This window comes from Heterocephalus glaber, unplaced genomic scaffold (assembly GCF_053883595.1).
Source record: "Heterocephalus glaber isolate CG9 unplaced genomic scaffold, H.glaber_assembly_v1.0 deba00001532, whole genome shotgun sequence".
Classification (NCBI taxonomy): Eukaryota; Metazoa; Chordata; class Mammalia; order Rodentia; family Bathyergidae; genus Heterocephalus; species Heterocephalus glaber.
In genome coordinates this window covers 33421594-33428124 of record NW_028258330.1, presented here as the reverse complement: position 1 = coordinate 33428124, position 6531 = coordinate 33421594, and the positions used below count along the sequence as shown (strand labels likewise).

Genomic DNA, 6531 nt, shown 5'->3' with positions numbered 1-6531 from the left:
GGTCCTGGCATCAAATTGGGTCTATCTTCTTTCAAATCCTGAGTACAGACTCTGAGATTTACCACATAGAAATCAGGAGAGAAGCAGCAGGTCCACTGTTCTTGGTAATGACCCAGCAGAGATCCACCCCAGGCCAGTAAGTGTTAAGACAGACGGTGGAAGGGGGAGGGATGGTCAGGAACAATGTTTCTTCATCATGTGGATAAACATGGCACTTGAAACAGATTGATGAGAATATAAGATACAGAGTCTCAGTTCAGAAGACTACATGTGCTTTGGTTCTGGGGTAGGGTCTGAGGATTCTCATTCAGAGTTCTGCTCTTCTCTCATCCTGGTTGTAGATCCTTTAGGCTCCTCTTTTGTACTACTAGTTGACAGATCTTGCTGTTAGAGGCAAAATTCACATGAAATGCTTCTAACTGGGTTAGGAAGGCTGAGTCTGAAACATGACTTCGTGGAATTACAGTTGGAAATAAGACTGTTTATGATTAGGAAAATAAAATGAAATGGTACTATCAAGGCACTACAAAATACAAAGTAAAAAAAAAAAAAACCTAAAAAAAGCCAAAACCCCCAGAAACTTAGTTTCACACAGAGCACATTTTCCTATGAGCGTATGAGGTCGATACAATAACAGGTTAAAATTTTTAAAAAATCAGAAATTTTTCTTAAAAAGTTATTTTTAATTATTGCTAGATTCCTTGTAAAATAACTCAATTATGTTTCATGGTTATGAGGGCATACATCAAATTTGAAGTCCACCAAAGCCAAAGCTACAAATTATGTACTGTTATGGCTTGTGTTGAGATATCCCCCAAAAGTCTCATGTAGTCATAAGTAGGGCTTTTTCAGAGGTGGTTGGATCTAGAATGTGTAATGCTGCAACTGATGTGGTGCAATGCTACTATGATGGGCACTATGATTTAAGGGTGTGTGTGTGTGTGTGAGATACACCCACAGTTTCTTGGATAATATATAAGGGATAGAAAGACCTCTGGTCATCCCTTATTGCTTTGCCATGAGCTGTTTCTCCTCTGCAATGCTACCATGCCTTGGAGCCAGTCAATTTTGAACTGAAACATGTACAATTTGCCAACCAAATATACCTTTCTCATTTAATTTGGGGTGTTGGATATTTTGTCCCAGCGATGAGAGAAAAGTTTCTATCAAATGTATTAAATAAGTTTTTAAAAGGCAATCTGCATATTTAAATCAACCTTTATTTCCAGGAAGGAGTGAAATCAGAAATTGAAAGAATTAGAAAAATTTGATTGGCAAATAAAAATGTTTTGTGTTTATGAACACTCAAACTTATTTTGAATGATCATGATTAACATAGTTTTAGCTCTTTGAGAGTATTTATAAATATTCTATATCCAGCCCTTGGGAGGTTGAGGAATGAAGATCAATAGTTCAAGGTCAGCCTAGTGTATGAAGTGAGACCTTGAATCAACACTATTACTAGAAAATGAGATGAGAGAATAGCAAATAAAAATACATTCTTTTCATATCATGATACACATTGCATTTACCATAGTTATTCTCTGATAAATATTGTTATGAAATTCACTTTTTTATAGAATGGATTTTATTTTTTATTAATATCTGCTTGTATTACATTAAAATAAAAATAGTTTTTTTACTATAATAAAGTATTGTCTGTAATGCTACTAGTTTTCACTAATTGTTTAATGTAAATGTGAATACAAAGAGAGAATTACACAAAAATGATGTAGAAACTATTTTATTGAATAAAGTATTTAAAACAAATTGGAAATGTTTCCAGAAGTGTATGGCCAAATGGGAACATTTTACAAGAAATTTACTTTATGCAAAGTGCTAACCAGACACAGTGCTGAGTGATATATATTTCTAAATTCTAACCTGCCTTTCATTTTTAAAGCTATCCATGCAATGTAAAATCTCAAAATCTAACACATGTGGCAGAATTCCATCTCATGAGTCTCTCAGATAACCCTGGATTGCAGACCCTCCTCTTTGGTCTGTTCCTGTCCATGTACCTGGTCACAGTTCTTGGGAATCTGCTCATCATCCTAGCTGTCAGCTCTGACTCCCACCTCCATACCCCCATGTATTTCTTCCTCTCCAACCTGTCCTTGGCTGACATATGCTTCACCACCACAATGGTTCCAAAGTTGATTATGGGCATCTCAACTCACAACAGAGCCATCTCCTATGGGGGTTGCCTGACACAGAGGTCTTTTTTATCCTTTTTGGAGGTATGGATGACATGCTTCTGACTTTGATGGCCTATGACTGGTTTGTGGCCATCTGTCACCCCTTGAATTACACATTCATCATGAACCCTTGGCATTGTGTCTTCTGAGTTTTATTGTCTTTTCTGTTTAGCCTTATGGATTCACAGCTGCACAATTTAATTGTCTTATAATTTACTTACTTCAAGGATGTGGAAATTTACAATTTCTTCTGTGACCCTTCTCAACTTCTTAATCTTTCCTGCTCTGAGACATTCAGCAATATTACTGTACTGTCTTTTCTTGGCACCATGTCTGGTTTTCTTCCTATCTCTGGAATTTTCTATTCTTACTATAAAATTGTTTCCTCAATCCTGAGAATCCCATCATCAGGTGGGAGATATAAAGCCTTCTCCACTTGTGGGTCCCTCTTGTCCCTTGTTTGATTATTTTATGGGACAGACTTGGGAGTGTACCTTAGTTCATCTGTGTCTTCTTCCCCCAGAAAGGGTGTGGTGACCTCAGTGATATACACTGTGGTTACTCCAATGATGAATCCCTTCATTTACAGCCTGAGGTACAGGGACATTAAGTATGCACTGAGGAGGCTCCACTGCAGAACTGTCTAATCTAAGGAAATGTTGAATCTACTGAGAATGAAGATTGGAAAATGCAGCAAAAACTAAACATGTTGACTAGTAAATTTTGGATCCTTGATCACTTTCCTTTCTGGCCTTTGATGACTTTAATTCCTCATCACATTTCCTAGTAGAATAGTAGTTAGTGCATGTTGAGAGAGCATTAAAGTGAGTTTAAATTGTGTCTGAGTTTTTCACTTTGTGAAGAAGAAAAATTTCTGAATATTGTTATGGTGATGGTTGCACAACTTAAACAAAATTAATGCCACAGAACTGGTTATCAAATGATGGTTAACATGGTTAATTGTTTTGTTATGTATATTTTACAACTATAGACAAAATAAGCACAAATGCATATTTGGAGAAAAGGAACAAAGGAAATGAATATTATACATAATGCTCCTTCTAAGTAGAGAAAGAGCCCCAAATCACAGATGGACAATTATTTTCTCCTTTTCCCAGTATTATTAGGAAGCCCTTAGAATTTGTGATAATCCACACTAAACTGGTAATTATGAACTATATCCATTGAGCCTCTAAGGTCACACAACTGCTAATACTCAGGTAAGCATGGTTGTGAATGACTCTAATCCTAGCAATCTGTGAGGTTGAGGCAGGAGAATTCTGAGCTTTTGCTCAACATGTGCAAGTTGGTAAATTCAAAATAAAAATGAAAAAAAGCCTGATGATGTATTTCAATCCTCAGCATCAGAAAAAAATGAAGCCAATACTCAGCCTGCCCCTCCAGCTCTTCTGTCTTATCTGAGTAGGAAGCCTCCATCTCACACTGTATTCATACCAATCTAAAAACTGATCTTGAACCCTCACTGGGCACCTGGCAAGCATTGCATCTGCAAACCTTGATCTTGACCAAAAAGAGCCACAGCTTCACCCAATCAGTTGTGAGGGAAACTATGCAAGGAGGAGGGATTGCCAGGAATATTGTTTAATTAGCATCAGGAAAAACATGACATTTTATATACCCAGATGGCAGGATATCAATGTACAAAATTTCAGCTATTATTACTGGGAAGTAATTTGATCTGATATAGTGAGAATTTCAAAAATTTTATTGATCTTATTTCCCATAGACATCTCATATTCCACATGTATCAGCAGAAAATGAGCCCCTCTAAGCTGTTTTCTAAGTATGTTAGATGATTACAAATGTTGTAATAAGTAGGAGGAAGTGGGTGAGAGTAACCATAATATCATCAAGCAAGGTGTGTATGATGGTGCATACCTGCAATCACATTACTTGGGAGGCTGAGGTAAGAGGATCACCATGAGTTTGCAGCCAGCCAAGTGAGTCCAAGGACAGCCCAAATAACAGAGGGAGACCCAGTCTAAAAGAAACACCAAACCACAACTTCAGGAAGCATGGCTAAGGTGTACTAAATTGCCACTGTCTGATCTATGGGTTCTATGTAGTCTGTCTCATTTCATCTGTGAGTCTTCCAACAATTAAATAGGACACACATGTGTAAATACTGAATAGTTTCTCTAGTGTGAGAAACTGAAAGTGTAAATAAGGACTAAGTGTATAATAGGTGATGTGTAATAAGAAGAAAAGGGGCAAAGGGGAAGGAAGTGGGAGGGCTAGGGGAAAGGATAGAAGGGAATGGGATTAATATGAGAAAATGGAAAAATAGGAACAAAATCTTTGTAAATAGGGAGGAATGGAGGGGTTGAAGGGAGGGCTGGGCAAGGGTGAAAAATAAGAACCAAGAGAGATTATGTAAAGGTGCAAATTTCCAATGATGAATGTCATTATATTGTATACCTAAAATGTACCAATGATTAGAATGAATAATCAATAATGTAAAATAGGAAGAAAAGGTCTAAAGGGGTAGGAGTAGTGGGAGGGGCAGGGGAAAGGAAAGAAGGGAAAGGAACAAATGATGAGAAATGGAAAAAATGGAAATAAAGTCTTTGTAAATAGGGAAGGGTGGAGGGGGTGAAGGGAGGGCTAGGAATGGAGAAAAAATAAGAACCAAGATGCATTATATAAAGGTACAATTCCCAATGAGAAATGTAATTGTGTTGTATACCTACAATGTACCAATAAAAGAATTTAATACAAAAAATGACTGCACTGTAATTATTTTCAAGAAAAGAATGAATACAAAATTTTTATGTAATTTGTCCTGGATTGTTAGGTAGACAGAGTGAGGCCTTCCTTGAATTGGTCTGCTGGCTTCTAGTGCGCCTTGCCAGGGCACATTGGCAGGTTCTCATTTCTGTTGGCAATCTATGCAGTCACTTCACTCCCTTGTCACTCCAGGAGGAGGCCTTTGTCATTGTATTCTCTTCCCCTGAGATTCCCAGTACTCACAGTGGAGAACTGTGGTTGGCAGTGGTTGCAGGAAGTATATGAAGGGTAATTGGAGATCACAAACAAATATCACAGACAAAGTAGGCACATGATACTTCAGCACAGATCTCTCTCTAGCTCACCCCTCCTGGACACCTTCAAAGCTGTCCAAATCCTGAAATCATTCTATTCAATTTTCACAGGAGACTTGAAGTCAGGAATTCAATTCATTCCATTGAAGATATTTTGAGGAGTTTAATAATGTGACTTTCAATCATCAATATATGACCTCTTCTTAAATGTTTTTGATTGTCAAGAAACAATGAAAAAGGTTATTACAGGCACCATAAAAGTGATTTGAGTCCAGATGCTTGTATTTATTATTACGTCCATTATGTGGAGCAGGTAGTTCTCTGTGATTCAAAAATTTTATGTGAGTTTATTTATACAGGCACAGATGCATTTAAAAAGTATTAAACTGGTAATACATGCTCCACACATGATAGATATGGGATGAATTCATAACATATGGACAAAGGAAAATTTTGTGTTATAATTACTAGTAATCACAAAGACAATATTCATGTCATTCAACTAAAATATTCCATTACATGAAGTTTCAAATTTCCTGTCACTGTCACAGGTCATTTTATTTTGTTATTATGTAAGTATACACTTTGTATTTGGAGAATTGTTAACTCTTTCATTTCTGATTCCTGAGAACTTATATCTTGCTTCAAACAAAGGCAGCCCTAAAAAAATAAAAGAGTAAAGTAAAACCAAAACTCTGCTACATTAGAAGACATAATTACAGATATAGGTTGCTAAGATACCCAGGCTGTGTTTGAACTTTGGATCCTCCTGCCTCTGTCTCTTTGAGTGTTGAGACTGCAGTTTTGCACACCCACACCCAGGCAAAAGGGTACTTTCTACATCAAATATTTATGAAATTGTATGGAGATGATACCAAACAAATCTGTATAAAATACATAATTACAATTATTAGTTTTCAATTTATTACATTTTATTTTTCTTGGTATGGGGACCAAATTCGGACCTTGTGCTTTGGAGGCAGGTGCAGGAACCACTGAATTTATTACATTTTAGTCATTGACTGGTGCGGAGTACACTGTTACTACATTTGTGATCCATGATCTCATAAATTATATGCATTTCACTAGAGTATATTTATCAAAATTTGTAGTAGCAAAGTCAAGAATAGTAGTTATATATTAATGACTGTTAAAAGATAACTATAGATGCCCATTTTTTGATTGGGTATTTAAATTCTGGGGGTCTGTTTTTAGTTCTTTTTATATTCTAGAAATTAGTCTTCTGTCTGATGAGTAGCTGGCAATTTTTT

General features: G+C 36.5%; 1 pseudogene; it reads left to right on the top strand.

Moving 5' to 3' along the window:
• Positions 1 to 1958: 1958 nt before the first annotated feature.
• Positions 1959 to 2845, top strand: LOC106008254 (olfactory receptor 7E178-like; annotated as a pseudogene).
• Positions 2846 to 6531: the final 3686 nt, after the last annotated feature.